This window comes from Micromys minutus (assembly GCF_963924665.1).
Source record: "Micromys minutus genome assembly, chromosome: 26".
Lineage (NCBI taxonomy): Eukaryota > Metazoa > Chordata > Mammalia > Rodentia > Muridae > Micromys > Micromys minutus.
The window spans coordinates 3,036,420-3,053,097 of record NC_137961.1 but is presented as its reverse complement, the minus strand read 5'-3'; positions in this window follow the sequence as shown (position 1 = coordinate 3,053,097).

The window sequence follows — 16,678 nt, the reverse complement described above, 5'->3', positions numbered from 1 at the left end:
TCCCAAGCTCCCTCCTGCCTTTGTGTGGTTTCTGTCTTTGTCTGGAGCGTTTTTCTCGTCTTCCCTACCTAGCAGAGTTTGTGGTTCCTTCAAGTCTTCAACGGAGACCGAGGCTGACCAAACCAATCTGACCTTATGATTCCACTGTATTCTAAAGGAGCTTGGATATAAAATTGTAGAGTTCACTTACTTAAGGCACATATCCCTATTGGTTATTATATATTTACAGAATTGAACACTTGCCACCCCAACCTTAGTATGTATATATTTGATCTCTGAAGGAAACTCTGTGCAAATCACCTGTATGATGTTACTCTTCGGATGTTAAATGTTTCCCCACACCCCCACTAGAAGTTTCATTCTGGGCTGATGGGGCCACTGGGAAGTTAACAGGAGCTCTGGGAGGCGAGGCCAGTTGCAGGAAGCATGCTACTGAGAGCTTCTTATGTTTTTTGCTTTTGTTTTGTATTTTAAACTGGGTCTTACTCTTTTAACTCAAGTTGGCCTCAAACTCTATACCTCATGGGACTTCAGACTCACTGCAGTTTTCCTGCATCCTTCTCCTGAATATGACCTTGGATATGCTCAAGAATGTGCCAAGAGTGCTCTTCTTTAGGAATATGTATTGTTGGGGCTGGCCTCTTATGTAATCAAATGCTGAATACTGTCCCCCAAGATCTGCGTGCCACCATGAGGAGGTCCTCATGTGCACCAAATGATGCTGTGTAACTTTGCTTCCCAAGTAAATTGTTCAGTAAAAGGCTAAAGCCTATGACTGGGCAGTAGATAGAGGTGATCGGGTTTTTAGTTACCTGACTGGGCGTCTCAGGTAACAAAAGGAGAAAAGAAACAAAGAGAGGAGGAAGACACTACAAGAGAGGATGGACCCTAAGCACGTGGCCAGGAGAAACCGCAGGTAACAAGGGCCGGGATGTAAGTTAGAATAGCTCCAAACCCAGCCCCATCTACGCTCACAGCTTGTAAATAAAATACCTGGACTGTGTGTCTTTCATATGGGCTAGCTAGGATTTATAATTCCTTTTACAATGTATATTCTCATTTAAAATATGCATATACATATGGGCACACACACAGAGACACAAGCTTCCTCAATAAAATCCCTATCTTCCTGTCATCAAGTATATGCTTGGCCTATTAGAAGGCATGGCCCTGTTCTAGTGGGTGCGTCCTTTTTGGAGTAGGTGTGGGACTGTGACTGTGGGCTTTAAGAACCTTGTTTTACCTGCCTGGAAGTCAGTATTCTACTAGCAGCCTTCAGATGAAGATCTGAACTCTCAGCTCTTCCTGCACCATGCCTGCCTGGATGCTGCCATGTTCCTACCTTGATGACAATGGACTGAACCTCTGAACCTGTGAGCCAGCCCCAATGTGGTGTTGTCATTTATAGGAGTTGCCTTGGTCCTGACGTCTGTTCACAGCAGCAAAACCCCAAGACAGCCTATGTCCTTACCTGTTGTAGATCTTTCTCTGCCCTCTCTGTCTTGGCTGTGATTGCTTTGGCTTCCCACTCACTAAGATAGGAACCCACTGTGCTCAGCCACACACATTTCAGATATACTGAAGTATCTCTCACGCTTTTACTCATGAGGAAGCACACCCCATGCTGCGTTTACTCTAGTTGCTCAAACACGCCATACGCTGGTTAGCCGTAAGACTTTAAACGGCGTTTTGGTTGGGCAACGCGGAGTGTCAGTTTGGATCATCCCGGGACACTGTCGAAACAGAGTTCGGGGTCTAGCTGATTGCTGGTGTCGTTTTATGGCATCGGTAGCGGGTGGAGTCGGGAGGGGAAACTTTCTGACCCCGATTCAGGCCTGGCACCAGGGAAAGGGTTGAGGGCAGCAAAGTCTTCACACAAGTATAGCTGAAGAAGTTCCAGTTATTGCAGGGGCAGCACCTGGGTGGAGGAGTCCCCACTGCAAGAGCTGGTGAGTCACTGGGCTCCTGCTGTCTTCAGCTAGGCACTGGAGGCTTCCGCACAGCCATGTGAACAGCCATCAGACGTTGTTCCGGTGGGGAGGCTCTCTGTCCCTCCATACTTGTTCTCAGTGGACTCAGAGTTTGCATCATCCTGTGCGGCTCCCCCCATCTGAAAATACAAGTTGTTCCTGCCTGTACCCTGAGGATGTGAAAAGAATGGTTTCGTTGGATAGGAGAGACAAACAGCTGGCTGAGGTGGGGTCAGGGGGAACAGGAAGTGGGGTCAGGGGGAACAGGAAGTGATGGAGATGCTGGCAGAACTCAGGAGTGGTTTCCTGGGAGACCAAGTACAGAAATGAGCAAGCAGCCGAAGAGAGTCTGAGGAACGTTTTGCTTTTCTTTTTGTTTATAAGGTACTATGAACTTGTGAATTCAAGTGGAAAGGCCTGCAAGGAAGCCATGCTGGTCAAAGGTGATGACACCCAGTCATTCCCCTTCAGAGACAAGGATGAGCTTGCGCCATACCCGAGAGGGATACCATATTGCTAACACGAGGTTGTCTTCCCTTGTTTCTGTTGGGATTCTGTAAACCCCGCCCCAGTTACCTGACACTATAAAGGGGGCTGCTTGTCTCCCCTCCTCTCTCTCTTGCTCTCTTGGCCTCTTGGTCTCTTGCTCTCCCCACCTTGTCCCTCCTTGTCCCCTTCCCTCCCTCCCACTCTCTCTCCACATGCTCATGGCCGGCCTCTGCTTCTCTACTCCTCTCTTCTCTCTCTGCCTCTACTACCCTCCTAACTCCCCCATGACCTAAATAAACTCTATTCTGTACTATACCATCATGTGGCTGGTCCTTCAGGGGGAAGGAATTTCCAACATGGGTTCCCTAGAGGCATCTCCTTGCCCCCATGCCTTGCAGAGTCTCCACGGACCATATCCCCTCCACCCCCAGTCTTTTCTTTCTTTTCGTAACATTGGTGCTGAAACCCGGGACGTCATCTTTTCTTTTTTTTATATACACATCATCGGTGCCCTGTGTGAGGGGATTAGATTTCCTCACGACTGGATATCTCTCTTTCCTTTCAGTTTCTATTTTCTCAGGACAGATCTTAGGACTAGAAACATTGAGGTAGGATTTGGAAGACACCTGGAAGCTCATGGGGGGGGGGGGTCAGAGGAACAGGATCGGACAGCCAGGCCCACTGGAGATTTTTGGATGTAAAACTAAAGTGAACTTACTAGTACGTTCATGAAGTTTTTCTGCAGCCACGTTTCCCTGCCTGGATAGGAGTGCTTCTGTCTGTCTGGTGGGACAGTGGGACAGGATACTAAATATGTACGCAGCAGGGATTCAGCAGAGCCAGGGAGGAGTCACCAGGTGCTTTTTAGTATCTTCATTTCCGTGACCGCACACCCCCTCACCCTGTGGTGAAAGAATAAGGACTATGTACTGTAGATGGGGGAGGAGCTCCCTGGCTCTTGGTCTCCAGATAGATAGAACTGGGATTAAATAGAAGAGACAGGCCAAAGCATCGGAGAGTGGGATATGTACCTTCCCTCTATATGCCCATCTCGTACCATGTTTCTAGTTTGATTCTCTGGTCACATCCCTGCCGTACCCAATTCTTCCTGGAGTTCAGGGGTCTCCTTCTGTCCCCTCAGGCTGTTGGTGGCAATAGCTTGTCACAGTCTGTAAGACCCAAACTGAGTCTTATCTATTTGAGGCTCCCATGAATGCAACAAGAGATTGATGCAAAAGCAAGAGGTTTATTAGTCCAGTGCACTGGGGTGGCCTACATCCAGAGGAGAGGCGACCCCGAGTCTTCCGTCAGTGTAGCTTTTATACACTTAGTAACAGTGGGCTACAGTGATGGTGACCAGGCGTGCAAGCATTGGTGGGTTAAGATGACTTTTAAGTTGCGGTTGCTGCCAACATGGGTGGCATCTCAGGACCTATGCCCCACTTTCCAGGGGCCACTCAGATAAGACACTTCTCCCCAGGAAGGAGTACTGCTTGATGCCTGCCTGGGTCATATATTAAGGTTCTTCCCCTACATTCCAGGGGCTGCCCAGATAAGGTTGAAGCACTCCTTCCTGAAGGGTGTGGGACTACAAAAGCCCGAGGTGGGAGGGGGAAGCTGTAAGTAGAGAGGGTGTGGGACTGTAAAAGCCCTTAGGGTCCCTCAACTCCTTGTTTCTGGCCATGCCATTATCTCTTTCTGGGTCCCTTTCCCTGCTGGCTACTGTGTGAATGAGCTTCTTATGAAGCTCCACTCAAGTCCTTTGGAGTGGGTCATCCTTTCCTTGCTTCTGTGATAGAGCCGGGGTAGAGAAATGGTGGCTGTAGGGCCTTTCAGTTGGAAGCACCTGCGAGATTGAAGAGTTGCTTGGGGGTTGGTTCTTTGAGAGGGCGTGGCCAGAGCTAGGGACGATGGACTGGACAGACTGCAGACAGTGTGTGTGCTGACCTCGAGATTACCAGGGCAGGGTCGTCGGAATGGTAGCTGAAGGTAGGGAGAGAAAGCAAGGAAGTGAGGGCGCAAGGCTACGGGCCACTGATCTCTTGGCACACATTTTAGGTGGTAAGCCACAAAGAGTAACAGAAAGAGCAAGATGGAAGCCAGGAGGCAGCTCAGGAGCCTGATGCTAATGTCAGCTGTGAACCGGGGACAGGAGGGTAGATGACCCGGGCGAGTGGGTGGGTGGTAGAACTTGAGGGTGTGAGTTTTCAGCAGCACTGGGTTTTTTCAGCTGGAGAAGAATGGCTTGCCAGCAACCATGAGAGTCCTGAAAGACACTGCCTCTGGGCTTGTGGTGGAGTGTGGGGGTGGGGTGGAGGAACAGCCACTTCTTGAGAACTGCTCTAGGGGAAAACAGCTTTCGATTTCCAGTGAGAGCTGACTGCAGCCTGACTTCTAAGAAAGACTAAGAAGCGAATCTCCAGGAAGAGGTAGGGAGTGTGGGTGGGTGGGTGGGGGAGCACACAAAGGGGGTAGAGGGGGAAAGTTTAGAGAGTGGCAGGGACAAACAGCACCTTGTAGGGGGAGAGCATGGTGATACTTGGTGACATGAGAGGTTTGACCATGGCACGAAGAAGGCATGTCAACTCCAAATAAGTGTGAGAAACTGACTCTCCACCACACAGCACTTGTATGGGGCCAGCAAGGCTGCAATTCTGGCTACTCAACTCTGGTAGAACAGGCACATCTCAGGGGACAAAGGACAAAAAGAAGTCTATCCAAGCTACCTTAAGGCAAATGTCATTGGTTCCAAGGGTTACTGCAGAAGTTGGCCACTGCACAGGACAATCACTGTTAGTCAAATGTCCTTACCTTAGCCACCTGGAATAGCTCAGCTCTGAGGAGTTCTTTGTATAGTTTCTATCCTAGGCTTATGTGTGTGAGGAAGGGGCCTTCTCATGCCTCTCAGTGCCATCTTCTTAGGATTGGACACAGCTAGTTCCACTTGATACTGAAACTTGACTAGTAGGAAGGGTTTTAGAAGCACAGTGAAATTATCTGGGTGGCCTTATGGTGAATGACTTTTAATTTTAGCTTCCTTTTTAGGAGTGCCTTAACAAACGTGCAGTGAAAGGGTTTGTGTGCCACACTAAGAAATGTACAAGGGCTTAGCAGTTAAGAGCACTGACTGCTCTTCCAGAGGTCCTGAGTTTAATTCTCACCAACCACATGGTGACTCACAACCATCTGTAAAGGGATCTGATGCCCTCTTCTGGTGTGTCTGAAGACAGCTACAGTGTACTTATATATAATAAATAAATAAATAAATAAATAAATAAATAAATAAATCTTAAAAAATATGTTTGCCTATCAAAGTCAATTTTACTTCATGAAAAGAAATAATCCTCTGGGTTTTACTCACTAGAATGACTCTGAGCAGTTAGATACTCTTAATCTCATTTCATTCCTAAGCCACTCAAGAGATTTTTTTTTTTTTTTTTTTTTTTTTTTTTTTTTAGAAAGCAGGTTATGTGTCTGCCCACATGGGTTAGTCTGAGACCCTGAAGACTGTGGAACCTTAACTCAGAATGGAGTTTTTTTTTAACCTTTACTAACAGGAAGTACTCCAGGGCCTGTGTTAATGTCTCTATGATAAGAGAACAATTTCAGAGCAATGAATAAAGAAGAAAGGAAAACAGGACGTGTAGACAAATCCCTTTAAGAAGTTTATCTTCAGGCAAATGAGATGGCTCAGTGTGTAAAGGAATTTAGAATAGAAATCCAGAGATCCAAGTTCCATACCCAGAACCCACCTAGAAGTGGATGGGGGAAGAGTGGACTCCACAAAGCTCTTCTGACCTTTACATATGAACTGTGGGAGTGTTCAGTTCTTAGCCCGGGGTTGGTTGACAGGTTTGATTGGTAAAGGTCACCTTTGTTGCATTTGACTGGTGACATTAAATTGGGTTCACGGCTTGTTTACATGGCATAGCTCAATGGCCTCCCAAGTATTTGGCTAGAGTAAAAAGGACAGTCCGTGTAAGAAGGGGAAAGGAAGAAGGGGAAAGGGCAGGAAGCCACCAGCCATTACTCCAGAAGTAAGATCTCAAGACAGAGCAAGTTTGAGATACAGGAACTGTTGGGATTCTGCAAACCCCACCCCTCAGTTACCTGGCAATAGCAACCACTCCAGTAGCTGGCTACTATATAAGGGGCTGCTTGTTGTGTTTTATAAAAAGATAAGGAGAGAGAGAATATGTTTGTGGATGTGCAGTCAGGTGTGGGGGAAGGGGTTGCCTCCACGGGCCCAAGCTGAGGCATCCCGTTCCCTTGAGGGACCAGACACATGATATAGCATAATATAAAACAGATACTATTCAGGACATGGGGAGGGGAATTGAGAGGCTAGTAGAGACAGAGAAAGGCATAGAGAGAGAAGTAGAGGAATAGAGGTGGTCTGTGAGCACATGGGGGGAGGGGTGAAGGGGTGAGAGGACAGAGGGGGGGGGCGGGGAGCAAGCAGCCCCTTTTATAGTGAGCCCACAAACCTGGCCCTTGCTAGGTAACCGTGGGGCAGAGCCTGTATGAAATGCTAACATTCCTTCATTTTGGTTTACTTGAAAGAGGTGATGGTGGAGCAGGAGTACGGTCACTGTTATCTTTGGCTACTTCCTGCTGAAGTAGAAGGTAAGGAAGTGACAGGTGACAGCCACGAAAGCTTCCACCTGAGCTTGCGGATCGTTACTGTGGCGGCTGTGAGGAATCTGTCTTCGCCAGCGAACAAATTCATTAGTGAGTAAATATGGTGGTGGATCGCCTTAGGGCAGGAGCGAGGGCTGTTTTCCAGCTTCAAGCTACAGGTACCTTAGCTGTCCACGTAGCCAGGAATCTGGGGAACGGCAGATTATGATCTAGGAGTCATGTGTTAATTAAAAACGGCAGAGCTCCTCTGTCGTCCACTACCTAAAGACTTCCCAGGTCCCTGTGGTCTCCATGGCAACTTGGATGGAGTCAGTCTGGCTGTCAAGCCCAGAAGAGGAAAAGCTGATTCTCAATAATGGGCATTTGACTCTCAGGGTATATCCAGTTTTGTCCACTGGGTAGACCAAGCCCAGACAGGACAATGGTGGCACTTTTCGGTGGCTTTCATACCACAATCTAGGCAGTCTCTTGTGTCCATTATCTTCTGAGGCCTTGGTAAACTTGGCTTTCGGAGTCTGTGTGTCTTAAGCCTACGTATATGAGCAGATTTCTAACAAGACTGAGAGCCATATCTATTGGTCATCCCTGAGCTAGACAATAGAGCACACCATAATTTAATGGCAGTAGCAAAAATCATTATCAAGTGACGAAAATCTTAATTGGGAAGTGACTTTGATAGGTTCCATTAGTAGAGGGAAACCCGTTAGTTTTGTTGTTTGTTTGTTTTTGTTGTTGTTGGTTTTATTATTATTATTATTATTATTATTATTATTATTATTATTATTATTATTATTATTTTGGTGTGAAGCAGCATGGAAAGAAATCAGAGAGCTGACAGCGGTGGCGTGAGACTGTGGTGACAGGCCTGTGACAGGAACTGAGCGGGCCAGCACGCAGGTCTGGGGGCGTGGGCAAGCAGCTGTGATGAAACTGAATAAAGAGAGCGAGAGCGGATGGGATGGCTATTCACGGGCACAATCTCATTACTGATCAGTGTGGAGGCCATGGCGCTCAGGGGCTGGCACGCACACACAGCTCAGTCCCTGCTGGGGAGTTTGGACCCATTCAGTTTCCCACACGGGCCGGTTTGCGGGGGCGAGAGGCAGGGGCGCGCGCACGCGAGGCTGACCGCCTAAGGTGTGCCCAGGTCCTGTGTGTGTGCAGTCTGAAGAGCGCAGATCGCAAGGAGCCACGCCGGTGGCGACAGAGTCAAGGGGTCGGGGCTGTGCTGTGGCATACATGGGTGGCCACAGCGGGGTCATGGGCGAAGCCAGTGCTGGTGTCGTGGGGCGCTGCTGTGGCAGGATCAAGGGAAAGCGCTGCGTGTAGCCTGCAAGTGGGGAGGGGGCTTCCTCCTAGCAGCCGGAAGCCCGGGCCCAGCGTAGCTTTCTGTCTCCTAGCAACTCCATCCAGGTAGTGGAAGAGAACTCTGACACGGGAGTGAAAGTGTGCCTGCAGCATCCCGTGCAGAGAGAGAGGGAGGGAGGGAGAGAGAGAGAGAGCTCGCGTGGGCGTGTGCATGTGCACGAGAGAGCACAAGTGTAGGGGCAGATGGTTGCACGTGAGCGCGCTGGTCCCTGACAGGACCTGCTTTTCACAGGGCTAACGGGCTAACCGGGGGCAGAGCACATGTGGAGAAAATGAGGGGATGGTGGGAGGGGGAAGCCTACCGGACAAATCGCTAGCAAGAAGCGTTGTTTTAGAATGACAGCCAGGCCAGATCATCAGGTCCTGAGCGAGGGTGGGAGAACAGTTCACACAGGCCTAGGATTTCGCCGCAGTGAGAGAGGAACCACCTCAGAGGACAGAGGAAAACCTCACCCAGGGGAAAATGTCCTAGAACGAGCGTCAGTGAAGAGACCAAACACAAAGACTGAATATCTTCGTCTCAAGGGGGAGTACCGGGGAGGCTCTGAGCTCAGGAACTCTCCCCTGGGACCAGTGGGAGGAGGGGCGCTTACCAATGCTCTGAAGTCTGGGCGCTGTGGGGATGTGAACCTGTGGCGTTTCTAAATCCAGGTCTGGGCACCAAATGCTGTGTTTTATGAAAAGATGTGCAGTCAGGTGTGTGGGAAGGGGGCACCCGTGGTTTGAGCTGAAGCTGGTGGAATGTGGGGTTCTTTTCGCACACAGGCACTAGCAAGAGCTAAGGAGGCTTCCTCTCAGGTTTCCAAGGGAGGGCTGGGATCCGCACGGAAAGGTTAGGAAACCTCTGGCAAGAGGCCGAAGCATCCTCAGAAACAGCAAGGAATAATCCACCGGAGGAACGTGCGAGTCTCCTAAGGAAAGCCACAGAATGAAGACAGAAGGCAGGCAGTTAGACATTCTTGGTGCCAACCTCCTGGGCTAGCCACAGTGAGTTACTCTACACAAACAACGAATTGTAGACGAGGTGCTGGGGCTGTGTTGTGCGGGTGAGGAGCTGGCTGGACAGACAGACTGTCACTACCATGATAAGTAGAAACACAAACAGGCTACATGCAGACTCAGTGACCAGTAGTGTATTTAGTTGGGAGTGAAGCACTAGCCTAGGGAAGGAGAGAGAGGAAATATGTTAATTTTAAAGATATGTGTGTGTGTGTGTGTGTGTGTGTGCACAATTTCACAGACTTGGAGAGTGTCTTTGATATGTTTCTATTGCTACGACAAAACACTATGGGAAACGAGTTGGGAGGAAAGGGTTTATTTGGCTTCCACTTCCACATTGCAGCCATCACTGAAGGAAGCCGAGGCCGGATCCTGGAAGCAGGAGCTGAGGCAGAGGCCATGGAGGGATGTTACTTACTGGCTTGCTTCCCCTGGCTTGCTCAGCCTGCTTTCTTATAGAACCCAGGTCTACCAGCCCAGGGATGGCTCCACCCACAATGGGCTGGGCCAGGGATGGCACCACCCACAACGGGATGGGTCCTTTGCCATCAGTCACTAATTAAGAAAATACCCCGCAGGCTTGCCTACGGGCTACTCCTATGACGAGTTTCTCAGTCGAGGTCCCCTCCTCTCTGCTGACTCTAGTGTGTGTCAAGTTGACACACAAATATCCAGCACGGAGAAATATGACTTTGCTTCGTAGTTCTGGAGGTTGGGAGTTTTAGGCACATGGTTGATGGCTTCTTGCTAGCAGAGTTTAAGGCAGGACAGGACATTACAAGAGGCTGTGTGTATGTCTGTCTCTGGACCCTCTCACTAGCTATAAATCCTTTCTAAGCCCCCCATAGCTTTTCCTGTGTAAACACCACCGTCTACACCAACTCACCTGCTACTTTAACTGCAGCCCCATTATAAACTTCCCACCCTATCTCTGATCCAGACAGTTTTATTAGCTTCTCAATAATTGTGTGAGCGTGTGTATGTGTGTGTGTGTGTGTGTGTCTGTGTGCGAGAGTATGTGTTCATGTGTGCGTGTGTGTGTGTGTGTATGTGTGTGTGTGTGTCTGTGTGTGTGCATGTGTGTCTGTGTGTGTGTGTATGTGTGTCTGTGTGTGTGTCTGTGTGTGTTCATGTGTGAGTATGTGTGTGTCTCTGTGTATGTGTGTGTATGTGTGTCTGTGTGTATGTGTGTGTGTCTCTGTGTGTATGTGTGTGTGCATGTGTGTCTGTGTGTGTGTGTCTGTGTGTGTATATGTCTCTGTCTGTGTGTGTTCATGTGTGTGTGTGTCTCTGTGTGTGTGTCTGTGTATGTGTGTGTATGGGTGTGTGTCTCTCTGTGTGTATGTGTGTGTGCATGTGTGTCTGTGTGTGTGTGTCTGTGTGTGTATATGTCTCTGTCTGTGTGTGTTCATGTGTGTGTGTGTCTCTGTGTGTGTATGTGTATGTGTGTGTATGTGTATGTCTCTGTGTGTGTCTCTGTGTGTGTATGTGTGTGTGTGTGCTCATGAGACATATGTACTTTTCCACTCTTGTGGGATGCAGATTTTCTCACTAAACCCCACATAACTAGAGTGGGCCAGTCTGTCTGCTTATTTAATAAAGTTTCCTGTAGTAGCCACACTAGGCTCACTCGTGAGCCCCTGGAGTGCTGGGTATATATGCAAAGTAGCCATTGTACTTGGATGGGCCTTTTATTTTGATTAAAGTGTTTTATTATTTATATCTTAAATATAAAACACACTAAGACAATTAAAAATTGCAAATGCTAGACTAGTGTACGCTGTAAAGTTTCCGGGGCCATCTCCTTTCTTTTAAACACATTTTTCTGAGATGTAGCCAATGCTATTTTTCCTTGATAGTTTTGGTGGGTTTTCAAAGATAGTACTCATATAGAAGCAAATGCATCTGGCCTGCATGAGGCCCTGGCTCTCATCCCCAGCACAGCAGAAGATTGGTGTGTTAGCACAGAAATCTTCTAATTCCAGCCCGTGGGAGGTAGAGGCAGGAGGATCAGAAGTTCATAGTCATCCTCAGCTACTTAGGATGTTCTCAAAGGCAAAACAAAACAAAAAGCAAACACACTTAGTACCTCTCTCCCAACCAGGTTCTCATTTTCATTCTGAATTTGTCTGTTCATGTAGTACCTTTGTTAGGGTTTCTACTGCTGTAAAGAAACACCATGACCATGACAACTCTTATAAAGAAAAACATTTAATTAGGGGCTGCCTTACAGTTACACCATCACGGTAGGAAACATGGCAGCGCGCGTGCAGGTGCTGGAGGAGCTGAGAGTTCTACATCTGGATTGGCAGGCAGTAGGAAGAGAGAATGCCACATGGGTCCTGGCTTGAGCATCTGAGACCTCAAAGCATGGCCCAGTGACACACTTCCTTCAACAATGCCACACCCACTCCACCAAGGCCACGTCTCCTAGTAGTGCATGCTCTGTGGGCTGATGGCGCCTGTTTTCTTACCAACCTCCGCATGCAGGTGAAACTGATTTTTTAAAAAAGATGTTTATTTTTATTTACACCTACGTGTGTGCCTGCATATATGTCTGAGCACCACATGCATGCAGTGTCTTCAGAGGCCAGACAAGGGCATCCACTCACCCAGAACTGTGTTACAGATGGTTGTGAGTCACCACGCAAGTGCTAGATATCACAGCCTGTCCTTTCGTGCTCTTAACAATGAAGCCATTTCTCTGGTCTCGGGGTAGAAATGCTTTTCTTGGTGAGTGCTTTAGATTCTGTACTGTTTTCCCAACTAAAAGAAAACACCCCAACTAACACTATAAACATCCAAATCTGGCAGAAAGACAGACAAGGAGGATATTACTATTCCAACACTTCCTAGAAGCTGGTAGAAAGGTTCATTCCAGTTTGTCCCTCTGACTAGCACGCAGACTTGTGAGAGAGGGTCGTTGGTGACAGAAAGGGCTCAGAATCTTTGCACGTGCACCTTCTCTCACTTCTTTCAGGATTCTAGTTTTCCACTGGTAGCCATGCATGCCAGACTTTTCCTGAAGTGACAACCTAGGTATACAGTCCCCCAGAAGAGTAGAGCCGCAGGGACAGGCATGGTGACACACGCTTGTAGTCTCAGTTCTCAGAGGCTGAGTGAGGCCTGAGGATCAGTTTCTGGCCAGCCACGGCCTGACCTTGAAGAGTTCAAGGTCAGCTTGCATTACATAAATGACCCTGTCTTAAGAAAGACTCCGGTTGCCTAGTCACTGAGCTACAGCTGCAACTGACCTAGGAAGTACTGTTCATACATTCAGAAGGGAAACCTATGCGGTTAGCATAGCACTGAGCACTGTCTCTGGGAGTGTGCCTTCCCCACTCCCGATAAAAGGCGTGACACTAACAGGAGGCTATTTTCTTGGCCTCGGGCACTGACCTGAAGAATGGGTGGTTGAGTGGTGTAAACCATAACACCTCATGCTGAAGCTAGAAAAGCCAGCCATTCCTGCTGGGCAGGGTGCCCACGGCCAGCACCCCCGTCTTGTGCATAATTGATTCGTAAAATAGCTGGGAAGGGGAGAGAGACTCTGGTCTTCAGCTCGGCCCCTCTGGTCCTCAGTGGTCAGTGACCTGCACTGTCCAACCTTTAGCCCGAGCTATTTAACAAGAACTTTCAGTCAGTTCTAAGCTACACCTCGTTGATTTAACTCCGTTCCTATGTCCTAAATGCTTGCGCTGCCTCGTGCCGGTTCCATGCACACTGGACAGGGATCTGTAGTGAAATTCATCTTTCCTCTCTTCCACACAGACGGCAGGACCTGTTCTGCTCATTCTCAATCAACAGCTCCTTAGGGCCAAACCCGACATCTTGTTTCCTTACGCTTCCTTCTACCTGACCCCATTTTCAATGATCAAATAGGTGTTTGGGTTTTATTTCTCTAGCTCTTCTTTTTTATTTTTCCTTTTCTTTTCCCTCCCCTCCCCTCCCTTCCCTTCTCTCTTCTTCCCCCCACCCTTTCTTTCAATGTGCACATGGGGTTGTCTGACCATGTGGCAGCTAGAGATTGGTATTGGACACTCCCCCCCCCCCATCTTTCTCCATCATCTTATTTCTCAGATATGGTCTTTCATGGAGCCCAATGCTGTATAGACCTGCCAGCCAGTGGACTTTAAGGAGCCTTCTGCTTTTCCGTCTCCTCCAGTGCTGGGATTATAGGTACACACCACCATGCCTCCCCTTTTACATAGTCGCTGGGGATCCAAATTCCAGTTTTCATGCTTTGCCACTGAGCCGTGTGGCTACCTCCTCTGATGTTATTTCTCCTTTTACGCAGCGCTCATGTCTGAGGTCCTCTGTTCCGTAGAAATCCCTCTCTGCGTTTGTCTTCCCCATTCTGCAAAGTCGAATCTCAAAAGCATGGCTCTGCCCAGTGCTCCTGTCTATAGGATTCTGGGCAGACGGCTGTTCCGAATGGTTATCGCAAGGGCAGGGCAATGACGTAAGAGACCATGCCAAAATCTTAGGTTAATTATCTGCTTAGGTGTTCCTTTCAGTTCCATGTCAAACACAAAGAGCTGCTCAGTTACAACCAATCTGAGGTTGTAATAGAAAGAAGGCAGAGGTGCTGTAAGCGACTGATTAGATCCCGTGTAAACAGAAGATGAGTAATTCAGAGCTCCTGGGTTAATTGAATGGGGGAGTAAGGTTCCTGAAACAGAGGGGTGGCATTTAGGAGGCAAACATTTGCTACTGAGGCAAAGTAATATTAGAGAATTCTACTAATCACGCTAGGCCCTGGAACCTGAACTGCATGCAGTTCTGAGTGATGAGGTGAAACTGAATACTGTCCTGTTCTGAGTGGCTCAGAGCACGGGTTATCCTGTATTCCATTGCATGTGTCCTGACTTAATCACTCAGGAGCCCCGTGGATTATCAGCACTACAGGACTGGTCAGTACTTGTATGCAGCTAACACTGGTTTTACTTAACCATGCTCAAAGCACACATGCTGTTATGTTGGCAGCTTAGATATGGCCGAGAGCATCTGGAGAGCCTGTCTGTTAAGAGAAAACACAGTAAGACACTTCGAGGAAGGGACAGAGCACTTACCTTTTCTTCTTTTGAACAGGACCTCATTATGTAGCTCTGGCTGGCTTGGAACTCAGTGGTGGCCTCAAACACACAGAGATCTGTGTACCATTACCCAGAAGCGCCGGGATCAAAGGCTAGCCCATCACAGCTGCCTGTGCACATATCTCTGTTATCCTACGTGGGATTCGTGCTGTATTGGTAGCCATTGCTAATGTCTTACTGTGTCTTTTATAAGTCAAACTATTATAGGTGTGTATGTGTGTGTGTCTGTTTGTGTGTGTGTGTGTGTGTGTGTGTGTGTGTGTGCGTGTGTGTAGGATTTAATATCATCTGTGGTATTAAATATCCACTGGTACTGTATTCACTACAGCTAAAGATTACTCCACTGTGCAAAGCATGAGTGAAATTAATATACCATCCATCTGTCCATCCATCCATCCATCCATCCACCCACCCACCCACCCACCCACCCATCCATCATCCATCCATTAATCCACCCACCTACCCACCCATCCATCCATCCACCCACCCATCATCCACCCATCATCCATCCATCCATCCATCCATCCTATCCATCTGACTGTCCATCCCCACTTACTGAGATAGGGAATTCACTATGTGCCCCAGGCTGGCCTAGAAGTAGAGATCCCCTAGCTTCATCCCCTGAATACCACTGGGGTTATAGCCAAGACCCCTTGTCTGTGACCCTAGTACACTGGTTCCTGTGTGATGTTAATGTTCTCATGAGATTCTGATTAGCTCTGTGACTCAATCACAAATACCATACATTCTGATTGTAGAAATTAGTTCAAACACAAGATGCTTTTCTCTGTTTAGGAGCACAGGAATAAATTTTCTCATCTAAACAAATACTGCCTTTCCTTCTGGCTACCACTTTCTTTGTAAGACTGAGCTCAGGTTTCTGTTAGCAGCCTACTGTAGGCCCACTGGCTTAGATATTCTTCTTTACTCCTAACAAAATGATTGTACAGACATCTCGTCTTGATAACAAGGATAACAAGATCTTGATAACAAGATGCTGTTTTGTTTTCCTTTGTCACCTCTGTATCTGGCACAGTCCCCAGTAAAAAACATTTAATATATGTCACAACTTTTGTTACAGCTCTGTTGCTAAGCTCTTAAAATGACTAACAGATCGAGCAGCTTCCCACCCTTCCCCTTCTGGTCTGTTTGCCAGGTGCACTGTCTGAAGTGCTCCATGGCTCTGGAATGATTGTTTGGCTCTTTTCAAGGAGGGGTCTCTCTGTATGGCTCTGGCTGTCCTGAAACACACTTTAGACCAGGCTGGCCTTGAACTCAGATAGGGCTGCATGCCTCAGCCTCCTGAGTGCTGGGATAAAGGGCATGTGTCACCACCACTTGGCTTTTCATGGATTGTTAAATGAGGTTTTCTCAGCTCGGAATGTCCTCCTTATTTTCTTCCCCAACGAGACAGAACAGGCATCTCACTAGTTGGGGAGGGAAGGAGGGTGGCTAGGGCTAAGATGAAATAAGGGTGATGAAAAGATCGGGGGACACTTTGGACATGTTGGATGGAGGCAAAACACGAGGGATTTTTTTTTTTTTTTTTTTTTAATTTTCTGACTTGACCAACTGAATGGTGTTTGTATTTAACCCTCTGGGAAAGAAGAGAAGCTAAGAGGTAAGCTAATTTGTTCGATTACCAACGAAATTAAATTCTTTAAATTTTATCGGTATGTATTCACATTTTTAGTTTTTGGTGGTGGCATCATGGAAGACTTGGTGATTACTGATCACTTTAGGGACACCACTTGGCATTAACTACGCTTCTGGGTTTACAGTGTTTTTGTGATCAACATTACCATTCATGCCCAGAACTTTTTACACTGTCCCTTACAGAAACCTGAGTAAGTCGCCATTTCTTTTCCTCCAAGTCACACGACTTCTCCACTGTAGAAGCTTCCTGTAGCATTATGGAGTTCATGCACGATGCAACATCTGTCCGGTTTCCTGGTTTTTAAGGTGTTTTCCCATCAGCCCCACACATACCTGCTGGACCCTGTGGTTCCGATTTGTGTTTGGCTTTGTATTGCTTCTCACTTCGGCATCTTCTTTGTCCATTTGTGAACTGATTGGGTCACTGGCTTAACTGTTGAGTTTATAGTTATTTTGTAG